Source organism: Bicyclus anynana, chromosome 7 (assembly GCF_947172395.1).
Source record: "Bicyclus anynana chromosome 7, ilBicAnyn1.1, whole genome shotgun sequence".
Taxonomy (NCBI): Eukaryota; Metazoa; Arthropoda; class Insecta; order Lepidoptera; family Nymphalidae; genus Bicyclus; species Bicyclus anynana.
This window is the reverse complement of record NC_069089.1, coordinates 5,771,335-5,788,272: the sequence shown is the minus strand read 5'-3', so window position 1 is coordinate 5,788,272 and position 16,938 is coordinate 5,771,335. Positions and strand designations below refer to the sequence as shown.

The 16,938-nt window shown below is 37.0% G+C and overlaps 1 protein-coding gene across 1 annotated transcript in view; it reads left to right on the top strand.

Moving 5' to 3' along the window:
- The window catches only part of LOC112058158 (bifunctional heparan sulfate N-deacetylase/N-sulfotransferase), a 160,881-nt gene that overhangs the window by 97,931 nt on the left and 46,012 nt on the right, over positions 1 to 16,938 (top strand). The window lies entirely within an intron of this gene.

The window sequence follows — 16,938 nt, the reverse complement described above, 5'->3', positions numbered from 1 at the left end:
TTAAGATAATTCTCTGGTATGCAGGTTTCCTCACGATGTTTTCCTTCAACGATTGAGACACGTGATATTTAATTTCTTAAAATGCACATAACTGAAAAGTTGGAGGTGCATGTCCCGGACCGGATTCGAACCCACACCCTCCGGAATCGGAGGCAGAGGTCATATCCACTGGGCTATCACGGCTCTACAATATATTTTATACAATATATTTTATCTATAATATCTATACTATAGGAACATTCTATTAAGAATATAACTAAATTGTCATATAAATATAAATAAAAGCTCAAATGACAATAGACTTTACAATTAAGCTGGTGGGAGGCTTACCCTGGCTAGTTACCGCGTTCCGGTACGATGTCGTGTAGAAACCGAAAGGAGTGTGGATTTTCATCCACCTCCTAACAAGTTAGCCCGCTTCCATCTTAGATTACATCATCACTTACCATCAGGTGAGATTGTAGTCAAGGGCTAACTTGTAAAGAATAAAAGAAAAAAATAATATGCTGAAAGGTATTATTAAAAAGAGATTGTGAATAAAATAAATTTGCACCGATCAAGCTTGCGGTAGAGTGGTCTTACACTTGTGCAATATTTCAGTCACTCGAAAGCGCTATAAAAATCGGTGCCATTCCAAATTGACTGAACAGACGTCGAGGCAGCGCTAGTAGTCCAGGATCCGATGAACACTTCTACTGTAGTAATGAGTACTTTTACGAGTAGCTTTATCTTGACGAGCTGTAACTTTATAGTAAAAGACAAATAATCAGCTGATTAGTAACATTTTTTTATGACCTCCCATCCTCCCAAGTTGTATCAAAAACGAGGTCATAAAAATTGTTAATGTCAAAGCTAAGACAGCTTTGACAGCTTTGACTAAGACAGCTTTGAGGAGGGGACGTCATAAAAAAATGTTACTAATCAGCTGATTATTTTTCTTTTGCCTAATTGATAGTTATTTCAATGCGCCAGTTAGTTTCGTCTTGAAACTTAAATGGAAGTGCGCTGGATACGTCTCGAGACTAACAGATGATCGATGGACACTAATAACTACCGCGTGGCATGACCCGTAGAGCAAAAGAGAAGTAGGCAGACCAAAGTTGCGCTGGTTAGACGATATCGTCCCATTTGCAGGCAGGAATTGGCTCACTGGTTGATAATAGAATTAAATGATATCAGCCGGAGGAGGCCAATGAGGGGTCCTTATTAACTAACTAACTAATACACTACATAGCATATGTACTAGTGTGTTAGTGTATCTGGTTTAAGTTTAGTGTGTTAGTAAGTTAGTCTTATTTCTACAAGTAACGTAGTAAAATAAATTAAAATAGCTGATCTTATTAAATGTAAAAACTAAAAATTTAAGGAATAGTAAAATCTTAAAATTGAATTGAATTGAATTAATAATTATATAATTTAACAACTAGAGTCCTTTTTATGAAAGAAGCTAAAACCTGAACTAAAATTGACAGCGCCTTACACAATAAGACCGCCATTACCAAATGTCAATGAGCGCCATTACCAAATGACAATTAGCGCCATTAGGGGACTTCTTTTATGAGAAGGACTTGATGCGTCCTACAAATATGGTGGTACGTTAACCAGGTCTTACACTCAAAATTTTATATTCTCTAATAAACCTGTTAGGTAGCAAAAACAAGTGAAACGTCTCATGAAGATGAAACTACTCACAGTAAATTAGCGTGATAGGAATCGATTATAAAAATGTTCCCCGGATCCTGTACTATAGGCAGCGCTTGTTTATGAAATGTTTGACGGGTTAGGAATTGCTTTTTCTTGCGAGCTTTTTTGCAGAGGGGCAAGTTTACGACGACGTAACTTCACTGAAAGTTTTTCTTGTTCGAACGCTAGTTTTTCTTTATTATTGAATCGAGCCATTAAGTTGATAAGTCCGCTCTTAGGTAATTAGTTTTCAATAAGTATTTCGAAACTAATTTCAATATGATTACTTTGCATTTGAGTATTCTCTTTTATTTATTAAAATCAGTTCTTAAAGTAATTATTTTTTCTTTATCAATATTTTTGTGGAGTCCCAAAATAAATTAAGTTATTAATAATAATTATATCAATTTTTGTTTAAAATATGAAGATACTAGCGGACGCCCGCGACTTTTCCGCGTTGAATTTAGTTTTTTACAAATCCCTCGGGAACCATGGATTTTTCTGGGATAAAAAGTAGCCTATGTGTTAATCCAGGCTGTAACATATTTTATTTAATACCAAATTTCAGCTAATTCGGTTCAATAGTCAAGGCATCAAGGCGCCAAATTTCAGCCAAATCGCGTCAGTAGTAGCGGCGTTAAAGAGTAACAAACATCCAAACAAACATCCATACAAACTTTCGCGTTTATAATATTAGTAGAAGTATCTATATAAATAAAAATCAATGCCACTTTTCGTTGTAATTTTATAACTCAAGAACGAGTTTACCTATCCAAATCAAATGTTCAGGCTTTGTTTAGACTATTTAGTAGATGGTTTATGTGAAGTTTGCACAAAATCGTTGGAGCGGTGCTTCATTTATCACATTTTTTGTAACAAATGAATTCAGGGGTAATGTAGGGGTAGGAGTAGGGTAGGGTAGGATAGTGAAGAAGAGCACATAAGTCAAAGCGAAGCTTGACCGGGTCCGTTAGTAACAGTAGGTAATATAATTTTTATTGATTTTGATCGATTGACTCATTAATTATTTTTATTTGAGATACGAGCGAGTTGTGGAAGACAGAGAAGCGTTTCACATACCTACTGACCGCTAAACATCACTCTGAGGTTGGCACAAACAGATGATGATATAAAGATGTAAAATTATGTAGATTTTTATTTTTGCATCTAAATCACATCAGCAAAGGTCAACGCGGCCGGGTCTATCCGTTCTTCACCGCCGGCAAATTGGAATAGTGGCGTAGTAAATTGTCAATTTCCATGTCATATTCCGAGTTCGTCCTCTAAAAGATTAATAAAACGGGAAGCCGGCTCCGTGGAGGTAATTTCACGAATTAAAGTGGAGGGTCGGACAGGCCCCCGGCGACGCACGCTCAATTGCGTTAATGATCAACCTCCTATTAGGGGTTTCCACTTTACGATTACTTTTTGAAACCTTTACGAGTTTTTAACATGAAGGGTTAGGCTGCGTTTCCATTACGTCGGAGCGATAGTTTAAGTCGGATTTATATTTGTCTGACGTGTCGTGTCGTGACGCACCAGAACAAAATCGGTATCATGCATTTTATATGGCAACATTTACACTTATGTGTTGTGATATGTCGTGATGGTTTCTGATGTGTCGCATACAAAATGTATGATACCGATTCTGTACTGATGCGTCACGACACGACACGCCAGACAAATATAAATCCGGCTTTACCGTGCACTTTGAAGTGTCGTTGCTTGTGTATGTGTCGTTGCGATGTTTTCATCGTCACGACCAACTCTCGTCCACATTTTTGTACTGCTGCTGTCAACGGCTAGCACGACTGTCGTAGAACGGTAAAAAATCGTCACGATAAACATAAACGTTAAACCGACACAATAAAATGTCGTCACGGTAAACCGATACAATGAAAATTGAGAAGTTTTACTGTTACGACACCAATGAGTATACCTAGCCACGATCATCGTTCAACGATAAAAGTCGTTATATCGAGAACAGCTTAAAACGATAGTCGTCTAACGATAAATTTTCCTTATGCGATATAATGATAACGCACCCTTAGGGTTTGCGTCCTAACTTTAATCAATCCTTAAATACCTTTGAATTGGTTGAACGGGAAACATGCCCGGTCCGTCTTAATTAATTTTATAAATTTACGTAAGGGTCGCACTGTCCCCTGACGTTACAGGTTCAATTGCGTTAACGATTAACCCCTATTACGTATACCAAGTTGATGCGTAGTTACGTATCAAAACCTAGGGAGTATTTTACTACGTTCTAATGCTAGGGTACCTCGTATTTTAAGGAATGTTTGGTGCTTTATTTATGTAATAATAGTTTTAATCTTGTTTAGTATCGAAGTTCAAGCACTGTTTTCATTGCACTGTCAATATGCAAGTAAACCATTATAAGAGTCAACAGTGAATTAAAATATCCCTATAAATTTAACTACGCTTAATTGAAAAAAAATATGCCATTTGAAAACAACACTTGTTAAATATAGCAATAAAGCAATCAGTTGTTCTACCGTAAAAAGTTGTGAGATCCATGTAGTATCAAGTCGGTTATTTAATTCAGTCCGTAATTAAGGGATCTTCTGTCTCAAGTTATTACGTAATTAGCTAACCTAACAACATGGTATAGGGACCATATCAATATTAAAAATCTTTTATATTTTAAATAACATATATTGACTTAGTGTTTAGCGTTCCAAAGCGGACATAGTGCTATATTCTATACTAATATTATAAAGCTGGAGAGTTTGTTTGTTTGATTGAACGCGCTAATTCTAGGAACTACTGGTCCGATTTGAAAAATTCTTTCAATGTTAGATAGCCCATTTATCGAGGAAGGCTATAGGCTATATATTATCCCCATATTATTACGAGAACGGGAACCACGCGGGTGAAATAAAATAATAATTTCCCCATTTGAAAAGCTATTACCTGCTTTTCAAAACACCTCCTCAACTGGAAATAACTCTAAGGAGGTTAATCATCAAGGTAATTGAGCGTGCGCCGGCGGGGTAGAGTCTGACGGTCAAACTCTCGCCCTTCACGCTAATTGGCGAAATTACACCCGCCAACTGCGCTTGATTCCCGTTTTATTAATCTATTTAAACTGTGAACTGAAATACCTTTAATTTGGATAAGTGATTAAGTTAAACAGGTAAAATTGCCTAGTTTTAAACACTTGAAACCTTTAAATCTATGAGAGGAATTCAATTTAAGGCTGATACTGTATGTCATACTGGTATATTGATTTTGTTAAAGCTTTCCCTACGCGGTATCACCCGCGTAATTCCCATTCCAATGGAAATGAGATCAAATATAGCTTATGTTTTCGTTTTTTATTATTCTTTACAAGTTAGCCTTTGACTACAATCTCACTTGATGGTAAGTGACGATGCAATCTGAGATAGAAGCGGGCTATCTTGTTAGGAGTAGGATGAAATCCACACACTTTTGGGTTATTACACGACATCGTACCTGAACGCTAATCACTTGGCGGTACGTCTTTTTCGGTAGGGTGGTAACTAGCCACGGCCGAAGCCTCCCACCAGCCAGATCTGGACCAATTAAGAAAACCTCAATCGGCCCAGTCGGACCTCGGTCTTGTAAATCCACCGCGCATACCACTGCGCCACGGAATGATGATATGAATTTATAATACTTGTAGGGTAGTTACTCAATACTAAACATTCAAACTCAACATCAATTTGGACAAAATTTGGGGTGCCTATCGATTTATCTACGCCACGTAAATATAAAAGGTGACTGGGAAGTTTGAAAGGTCACGTTTACTGTATCAAATGGTTTTATACGTCGAGCTTAGGCGTAAATATGGGGAACGTGTTGAACACGAAAAAACTTACAATAAAATATTTTTCAAATATCGAATGTTTTTAACTGACTTCAATAAAAAGAGGAGGATCAGAACTAAAAAGAAATAAATAACGTCGTATGTGCTACCTGCTGATCAATTTGACGACGGTGCCATTTCGGTGATATATTATTTATATGTAATGCCATTTCTTTCATAAAGATATTGGGTTTTCAGGTAATTCTTTCCTATGGTTCTTTCACAATCTGCTTAAATTAACACAGTTGATTGACAATGTTTTTTATTGTTTTCTAGATTACTGGGAGGTTTTTGTTTGAAGTGGGATGTAGGTATCATATGTTATGCAAATAATTCTGTAAGTGGGCTACAGACTTTCAGTTTTAACTGTACAGTTTTATCTAATCGAAATTTCAATCAAAATCATAAGGAAAAACTGTACAATTAATTAAATAATTTAGAGTTCTCAGTTTTGTTTACACACGGCCGTTTTAATTGAACTGCTGGACTGTGCAGTTAATACTGCAGGTCTATAGCCCGCGTTATTAGATTATTTTGACACAGCATCAAACCGAGACATGACTCGTATACTTGTAAAGAAGCGAGTGAAGTCGAGAGCGAAAGCTTATTATAATTAAATTTATTGGACCTGTTTAAACAGATGTACGAATACGATTGCAAGGTGGAATCATGTACGTTGAATAAATAATTTCGTGTTTAATATTCTAATTGAATTATTCATCGACTCAGAAATGAACTAATTAGAGGTTAACGAACCTATACATATGTAGTATGTTAGATACGCCAGGTGTTACATTCCTTGGTTATTAATAATTGGTAGCAGGCGCGCCGATTCCTCACACATGATGCGACCTAATTAACGGTAAAGGTTGGTGCACACTGAATGCCGGATCGCATTGCCTAATTTAAATATTAAAAAAAAATCACAAATCACGCGGGAACGACGGATTTTCCAATTTTTTTTTTTATTCCTTACAAGTTAGCCCTTGACTACAATCTCACCTGATAGTAAGTGATGACGCAGTCTAAGATGGAAGCGGGCTAACTTGTTAGGAGGAGGATAAAAATCCACACTCCTTTTGGTTTCTACACGACATCGTACCGGAACGCTAAATCGCTTGGCGGTACGTCTTTGCCGATAGGGTGGTAACTAGCCACGGCCGAAGCCTCCCACCAGCCAGACCTGGACCAATTAAGAAAATCTCAATCTGCCCAGCCGGGGATCGAACCCAGGACCTCCGTTTTATAAATCCACCGCGCATACCACTGCGCCACGCAGACCGTCAAAGTAAAAAAATTTACTTTTTTGTTAATCCAAAGTATAATCCATCTATCTATCTATTCTAAACTAGCCGACGCCAGACGACTTTAGTTTTCGTTCCCGTGAGAATACGGGGATAAAATATAGCATATGACACTCACAAAAATAGAGAGCCGTGATAGCCCAGTGGATATTACCTCTGCATCCGATTCCGGAGGGTGTGGGTTCGAATCCGATCCGGGGCGTGCACCTCCAACTTTATAGTTGTGTGCATTTTAAGAAATTAAATATCACGTGTCTCTTAACGGTGAAGGAAAACATCGTGAGGAAACCGGCATACCAGAGAATTTTCTTAATTCTCTGCGTGTGTGAAGTCTGCCAATACGCATTGGTCCAGCGTGGTGGACTATTGGCCTGACCCCTCTCATTCTGAGAGGAGACTCGAGCTCAGCAGTGAGCCGAATATGGGTTGATAACGAACTCACAAAAATAGGTTTTTTAAAATCGTTTCAGTAGATCCAGAAATTATTATAATATAAGACTAGAAGATATTCAGAGATCCTACGTTACCACAAACTTTACCTCTTAGTATAGAAGTTTACACTGTACCTACAGTCAAATCCAATCAATTGCTTTTGCGTGAAAGAGTGACAACCATCCAGACATCCATACAAACAATCGCGTTTATAACATAAGTAGCTGAGTTTCCTGTTCCTCTTCAATTAGTGGAATGGGTACGACAATTGTATTTGCTTATATTAAAATGTAAACAAATTGTAGGTTACATAAATAGACTTTGTGTAAGATAAGTAAAGTGTACGATTAACATAATAATTAAATATTATTGCTCTGTTTCGTACAAGTTGTGTTCAGTAATGCGAAGTTTAAATTATTATAGGACGGCACTTAAGTTCTCGCTACGCGTCGTGGAAGTCGTTGCGGTGACAGTTAGTTGTTCCATTAGAAACGGCTCACCCTTGCCTCAGCGCCTCATCCCATTAATATAGACTCTAGTACGACTGTAAGATTTACTAAATTGTACAATCTATACTATCCATATCCATCCGTACTATCCATACTTCATATTGTATTAATATTATAAATGCGAAAGTCTGTCTGTCTGTTACATTTTCATGGTTAAACTACTTAACTGAATTGGACCTTGAAGCAAAACATATAGGCTACTTTTTATTCCGGAGTAATAATAAAATAAAATATATAAAAAAAAAACAAAAAAACAATGATTCTGACGAATTGATAACCTCCTCCTTTTTTTGAAGTCGGTTAAAAATACTGAATTTCACGCGGACGTCCGTTGGTAAATAATAAAGCAAACAGCATTCTTTAAATTGTATCGTATTTATTATTAACCGACTTCAAAAAGGAGGAGGTTCTCAATTCGGTCGGTATTTTTTTTTTTTTTTTTTTTATGTATGTACACCGATTACTCAAAGACGCCTGGACCGATTTCAAAAATTCTTTTTTTGTTTGGAACGGTATAGTCCCCATTTGGTCCCATTGCCATCATGACAAGATCTGATGATGGAATCCTGGAGAAATTGAGGGGAACTTTCGAAAATTATATGGGTGTCTAGTGTGTTCGTGAACTTTTCCATTTAGTGCCTTTAAGAAATACAAAATTATGAAGGTTTAAAATCGATCTGATGATGGAGTCATAAAACAGACGAGGGAACTCCTTGGCGATTTACAGCAGTTACCTTGTGTTTGGGCTTGATTAATTTGTCTTAATGAGAACTTTCCACATAGATAGGTTGTGACTGTCATTTAGGGGTTTGGTGAGGAACACCAAGGACAATTAAGGGAACTCCTTAACAGTTAACAGTAACTACCTTGTGTTTGGCCTTGATTAATTCGTATTGCTGAGAACTTTCTACCTAGATGAGTTGTGTCTCTTATTAGGGGTCTGATGATGAAGACCAAGGTCAATGAAGGGAACCCCTTGACGGTTTACGGTAGCTACCTTGTGCTTGGGCTTGATTAATTTGTATTGCTGAGAATTTTGTACCAAGATGGGTTGTGACCGTCATTAGGGGTCTGATGTATTCGTTTGAGATGAAATTATACACTAAAAATTGAAAAATAATAAAAATTTTAATAAAAAAATACAACCGACTTCAAATCCTAAAAACGTACCCACTAAACTAAAAAGCGAAAAATAACATCATAATATGTTCTACCTGCTGATCAGTATGAAGTCGGTGCTAAGCCGGTGTTGCCTTAATTCAAGCCATTTCTGACAGGACCACATGAAACAACATTGTCTGCAAAATCTAAATCTATAAGATATGCTCACATGGCTTGAATTAATACATCACCGGCTTAGCACCGCCTTCATTCTGATCAGCAGGTAGAACATATTATGATGTTATTTTTCGCTTTTTAGTTTAGTGGGTACGTTTTTAGGATTTGAAGTCGGTTGTATTTTTTTATTAAAATTTTTATTTGAAGTACTAGCTACTCCCTGAGGTGTTAACCGCTAAAATTTATTTTCTGTAGTTATGATAATAAAACCAATTCTAGGGGTAGGGTAGAGGTAGGGGTAGGGTAGGGTAGGGGTAGTTGAAATTTTACATCGAGTTTCACGCAACTGCAAAACAGTGTTTCACTGAAGCACTATTATCGAATTTATGTTACTGATGCACAATGTCATAATATGTGATACAGATTTTATTAATTGTTTTACGTACCTACTTCTTGTGTCGTAATAAAAAATAAAAAATAATGAACTTATTTCTATTTCTATCTGTATCTATAAAATGAAATTCTATTGAAATTGAAACATCAAATTCGTAGATTTGTTAAACAGCAACATCAAATTCGTAGACATGTCAAATAAAGCGTAAAATTTCCGGAACTAAAAATCCTTTCAGCATTCGGGTGTAAACCAATTGAGCCACGTTTCCATCAAGATCACTTAATTACCTGCAGGAAAGGAAATTTACGCCACCCCGATTCGGTTGAAACTTTTGCCTTATAAAAGGTGGGTTGATTTGTTTCAAGACTGATCTGGAAATGGAAAATTTTACGTCTCACATTTCCATAATGGGCGTCTACTGGTTTTACGATTGTTTCGGAGTTGGGATCGGTATAGGTTGCCGATCAATGCGTTTCCATTATATCTTTTTATCGCTCTTTGTTATTGTCGATTAAGTTTGATTGTCATTAAATATTACGAGTCTGTTTTACATTTACAGATTACTTTAGATTACTCGAAATTTAAAGGTTTCACACCTCGAAAATACGGCACCTCTTTAAAATCACTTTGATGTTTTCCTACCAATCATTTGTAAGATTGATAGGTACGGTAGGTACTAGTACAGTCAACACAAATTTATCGGGTAGACAGAGCATTTTTGTATCTATGTAGTACACACCACTAGTAAAGACATAACCTATTCTATTATCTCCATCATCATAATTTGAGAGTTCTCTAAGTTTGTATGTTTTTACATATAAACAATTTAATTTTCTGTAAACGTATGCGAAATTGATACTTCAACAAAATCTTCGACGAATTATAACAAACTAGCGGACGCCCGCCACTTAGTCCGCTTGGAGTTCAGTTTTTCACAAATCCGGCGGGAACCATGTATTTTTCCGGGATAAAAAGCCTGTGTTTTCCAACCCAAGCGAAAGCCATTGCGCTTCAGAAGCCGCAGCGTAAAGAAACAAACACGAACTTACGTCTTTATAATATAGTGTGATGTAAAGAATGAAGTTGCAAATAATTAGGTGCACTGGTAGGGTCGTTAGTGCATTTTACTCTCACTCGGTACCATTTCGCTGCCGCCATTAGAAACGGTCGCTCTTATTTGACGTTATCGCTCCCAGTTCCCACTTTGTAACACTACATGCTTCCCGCCTACATAATATTGAGCATAAACGACTCTATTTTCTTTCACGTTGACGTTAGTTACGTTTATAGTGTTAGTGACTACTCCTTATAGTTGTAGTACCATTTTGTGATAGTGTCAGCGTGTGGTTTAGCAGACTCAAAAGTGATCAAAAATAAGAAAACTAATGTCGAACAAAGGTTATGATTAACAATATTTGTCAGGACAACTTAATAAACAAATCAAACTGTAACCAAAATAAGACCCTAGAATGGGAGAGTCACGCACTTGTGAACGTTGTGTGTTAAACGTTGTTGTAAAGTTGAACGTTGTGGGTTAAAGGCGCCTTTGACTATTAACAAACACTCCCCTTTTCAACTCAAGTCACTCTCCCCGCCTATCCCAAGTAACCCATAAAGAATTACACAATAAGTGATGTGGACGGCTCGATCGCCACGAGCACACTGAAGCCGTCCGTACCCCAAGTCGTTGCAACGCGGCGATAATATGTGTGAATAAGGATTATTCTGCTTTTCTACTTGAAACTGTAACAAACAGAAAAAACGGCGAAAACAAATTACTGAGTTAAAAATACTTGTCCTATGTAGCTATAAAGGATAGATAGAGGGCACTCTCATAGAGGGTACTGAAATTGCACAGATAATAAATAGCAGGTGAGTAGGTAATGTTGGTATTGACAACGTACAAAATGTTACTCGGGGTAACTGTACGCTAAATTGTTTGGCAGTACGTCATTGCCGGCAGGTCGGTTACTAACCACTGCACAACACTGCCAGACCAGCTGGCCTATTCACTATTTTGGTTCATAATAACCTATTAAAATAAACATCAAATCAACTGAGAAATGTCATCTAATTACTGTATGATATCCACTGAGGGTTGTCAGTAGGCATCGGGTGACATTTTGTTACAAAGAATATCAATTTCTTATAGTGAATGAACTAGCGGACGCCCTGACTTTGTCTGCCTTTAGACCTCTTTAATCCGGTCTTATCGCAAAATCCGTTCTTAGGGGATACCTACTAACTATAAACTACCTCCCTGCCAAATTTCAGCTGTGTAAATTATGCTGTTTTCAAGATTTCCTGATGAATGATCTTTTGCATTTATATTTTAAGATTAGTCTGCAGCAGGCCAATTCAATTCAATGACGTATGTAAGTGTACATATACTCCATCCACTAACCAGCTATTGTTAGTAACGTCACGTGATTTCGTATTCACTATTTATATTTTAATGAGAATGATTAAAATTGAGATTGCAGTTAAAAAATTTAATCCGTAACCTACTGACAACTTTTCGTGGATATCATAGAGAAGATGACATTGGCCTTTACGGAATACAAAAAATGCGGTGATGATTTGATTTGATGTTTATTTTTATAGGTTGTAATACCAAATTAGTGAATAGATCAGCTGAGCGAGTTTGGGTTTTATAAACATTCAAATTGACCAATCAAAAAGTCCAATTCCCCATTGAACTCAGCACCTCTCAGTTTATAAAGCAGCTTATAAACAGCTCCGCTCTAAATGACATCCAAAACCCAACGAAGTCGCATGATACTTACCTACCGTAACTGCTTTTTCAACCCGCCCAATTGTGACACTTAGATACACGGAACCCGAGCCCTCTGGATGATAACTTGTATTATCTCTGGGATCGGGGGTCCCCTTTACGTGCCGCCACTCCCTGGAATTCAACTCGTTCCCTTATCACGAATTAGCCCTCGTTGCTTTCGGTTCACGCTCAAATTGGACCATTTCGCGTACTCTAATTTAAAGTGTACACCATTTTGTGTTACAACAGCACGCTAATTAACGTAATTAAAACATGTTAGCTTCAACGACGAAGATCGTCTAGAGCAAGGGTTAAGGATAAATATAGTATATTGCACCTTGCGTCAGAGGTCGTGTTCAATGACGAATGATTTATGTTATTACCTCGCTTGATGTTGATTTACAACAGATTTGATTACCTATGTTAAAAAAATATTATAGATATTAGAATAGATTCTAAAGGAGAAGTCTGAAATTGGGCCCAGGTACTAAAAATCTTATATTTTTCACTAGAATACTCCATTAGAATTTTAGACGAAATAACATTTGCCAACAAAGAATATAAGCTGATTTCATTATTTTCATACTGATTTAAAACTTACATACTTTGCAAATGCGTATTCCACTGATTGTCATTGGTTGTCAGTTGACTTTGAAAACAAGTAATTTAGCTGATTTTGCCAATAAAGATTTTTATGAAAACTTGCTTTGTTTAAATGTTTTACAGAATATTATCTAAATAAAGCAGAGAAAAAGACAAGTGTATATGAAAATTGTGTTACTTTGTTCAGCTGTGTTTCTTTAAGATTTCGTACCCATAACAACTCATCGGAGCAAAATATACATATAGGCTTAAATTATATGACTTTGAATCGTTGTTTTTTTTAATTATCAAATATCAAGGCGTAAATGAAATATAATTATTCCTTTGAGTGGATTTATTCTACTTTCTCATACGAGATTACCCATCCGAGAATGTTACGCTTTCAACTTTCTGAATAGCAAATATCGATGCACGGTTCAGTGGCGATGCCAATGTACGATCTCAAAGTTGCAACGAGTGCCACGAGTAGGTACTGGTATATGTAGAGGTACATTAGGGGGAAGGCGCACCGGTAGGGGTAGGCGAGTGCTATTTGCAAGTTAGCGTCCACGGAGCCTTCGCCGCGTGCACTCGGACTGCCAAATTGAAACGAGCCACAACTCGAGCAAAATGAACGGTTGCTTTTCGATATTTCGCTTCATTTCTCTACCTGTTGGGGTTCGTCAGGGTTGTCGACGCAAAGTTCTCGAAAGATTCGACAAAAATTTTATGTTCTCGTAGGTACTTACAGAATGTATTTGATAGCAAAATTCTTATAAAATAAAATAAAAAATAATTATGTTATGTTTCTTCCATAAAATTATTATTAGCAATCTAGAGTTCGGATATTAGTGACCGTGCGCGGCGTATCGTTCACTCCAATACTAAGAAAGCCATCGTTTCCTATCTTAATCAATCCGTATACGAGCGGCATTTACATTCATTGCTAACATTTATTAAGATATGAATATTTGATAAACATTTGTCCATTCGAAACATAATCTAAAATAAATAAATAAATAAATAAATAAATAATCTCAAAGTTCGATGTGAAAGTTTTATTAAATAACGTATAAATTCCTCAAAAAAAAAACCTCATTTGTTAATAGACTAACAAAAGTATTGTGAAAATTGTAAAAGAGAGTAGGTGTTGACCCTACATCTTGGTTATATATTTATGCCTGGAACGTTTGAAAACCTTTACAGGCCTGTCAGCTATTATCAGTATTGGTTAAATTGCCTCCATTGAACTAAAATTGAAAGCCGTCTTGCAGTGGTTCGAACCAGTTTCATTTTAACATTTTAGTTATATTGACGCATACCGTAACTAATGGACTGGGGCATACGATAGCCAGACATAGCTCATTTTAGGAAGGTTGAAAGTCTGTCAGCGTATGCTACTACCGTACCTTAAGCTAGCCACTCACCATCCGTTAAAACTGATCGTGTCATCATGATGATCATGCACATCGCGACCAACACATGGCTTTAGAAGATAGCAGGTGTAGTTTTTGTGTCTACTAAATAGATATCTACAATAATACATACACTATCTCATGTACATTGGTAGTGGGGGCAATGGGACAGTCTGTCACAGGCGCTTGACCGGGGTGGTCGTATGCGGTCTGCTTGCCATACCAGTGTAGTAATGAGCCATTTGCTATTATAGTAAGGACGAGAATCCTTGCAAATAGGGTATCTATTTAGTAGAGTAGTAGTAATGTGGGTACATTAGAGACCAAGAACATTTTACTGCACTATTCCGATGAAAAGCTAAAGGAAAGTTATAATATACTCCTGCCAATATACATAACTAGCGGAAGCCCGCAACTTCGTCCACCCTGAGACCTCTTTAATCCGGCCATATCGCAAAATCCGTTCTTAGTGGATACCTACTAACTATAAACTATCTCCCTGCCAAATTTCAGCTTTGTACATTAAGCTGCTGTCGAGATATCGTGATGATGACCTTTCGCATTTATATATTGAGATTACCTATACCTACATATAAATAAAATTGTAGTGTCTGTCTGTGATTTAATATTTTTTTTAATTTACACGAAGCTAAAACACAATCAAGCTTTTTTTTTAGTTTTTACCTGTCCGTCCGTCAGACTGTCTGTCTGTTTGGGCTAATTTCTGGTATATAGAGGAGGTTATTGATCAAAATATATTCCGGACAAATCCATGTTTATAAACTAAATTTCACCGTAACGAATTTGCGGGCGTCACCTAGTTGTACATACCTCGTTCTTTTTTTCTTTTTATTAAAATACTTCGATAAAACTGTCACAGGCAGTATTTCGTCACATGTTTCAGAATCAAGTTGATTTGCAATTAAGAAGGAAGTATTAACAATGTGTCTATTGCTCGTAAGTAAAAAGAGAAACGCCAGTAGGTACGTGTCTCTAACTTCTGTAGCGTTTGTCTTAATTAACAAAATCTATTGGAAAATGTCTCTGCTCCAACTTGTACTTGCTCGAAAACGGTTTCCTTAAAACAACCCTGCAATCAGTTATTTTCACTTCTTCTTTGTCGTTACACTCTTGACAGAGTGGTCGTGGTCGTCATTTGGGCGCGGTGGCAAGCCTCACTATCCGTCGCCATTCCTCCCGCAGTGTGGCTCTCCTAGAACATTCGTGGAGCGATCCATGGAGAGCGGTTTTTACTTGGTCAGTCCAGCGCATTACACTACGAACTTATTTTTATACTTATTTTCACTACGAACTTAAAAACATTCCAGTAATATTCATCACAACAATAATTAACACTGGACCTTTGTATTTTTTACCATTTATTACGCAAATCTGTGAAAAGTATCTGTACAAGTAGTAACCTGACGTTTTGACGGCCTCCGTGGCGCAGTGTTATGCGCGGTAGATTTACAAAACGGAGGTCCTGGGTTCGATTCCCGGCTGGGCCGATGGAGATTTTCTTAATTGGTCCAGGTCTGGCTGGTAAGAGGTTTCGGCCGTGGCTAGTTACCACCCGACGTAGACGTACCGCCAAGCGATTTAGCGTTCCGGTACGATGTCGTGTAGAAACCGAAAAGGGGTGTGGATTTGTATCCTCATCCTAACAAGTTAGCCCGCTTCTATCTTAGACTGCATCATCACTTACCATCAGGTGGTTGAGATTGTAGTCAAGGGCTAAGTTGTAAATAATAATAATAAAAAAAAAACCGGAATAGTATTCACTATAACTAACCTATTCTAAATGTAAGTAGACAAATTGTAATTGTTAAAATGACAATATTTAATGGACTCTAATTAGTAGAAATTTCCTTAACAGTAAGTTACTGTTTGCCAATCACAGCGAAAATCTTTTTCATGGCGAGAAATTTAAATTGCGGAATTCCAAAGGAAAACGTCTACAAGTAATTGAATAGTATTTGAGTTATTACTAATTGCTGCAACTGAATATAACAAAAAGAACCGTCTCCCTTTGTTCAATCGTCTATCAGTTTTAGAGAAAAGCAATAAAGGAATACTGGAAAATTACAAAAAAGCAAAGCGTACTAGAACAATAAGAATTTATTAATTGTTTCCACTTTGTAGATACTTGAGCTTCATTTGAGTATCTATAATTTCTCTCATTTCCATTTGTTTAGAATTTTACGCTTAGTTACTGTTCTTTCTTGCGTTTATTGGTTGATAAGAAATTATTATTATTGACAACTCTATAGTTACGAAACATTTAGTACCTTCTGACGCGGTCGGTTAAAAAGTAACTAAACGACTAGATTGGTTCTAGGAAATCTGTAAATTTAGTACAAAGGTGAAAGTCATTTTTTTTTTAATTAAAGAACATTTGCCATATCTCTTATGATGTGACCATTCATTCCCATTCCTCTCTAACTAGTCGGGAAAGACTGTGCTAGGAGTGGGTACGACAATAGACCAACGGGGCGGGGCTGTTTTTTTTCTCTTTTTTTTTTTTTTTTGGTTTTAGAGTCACGTTGACCGGACGGTGACAGCTCAGCGCGTAGCGCGCCGACCACCACACGCGCTGATAGCTACGCGTTATTCTGAAACGCTCCCTAGGAGTTCATACATTTCGTCTGTCAGCGCAGACGGTTAGCGTTTTGTCAGCGTGACTCTTAAACCAGCCTTATATATATATATTTCAAA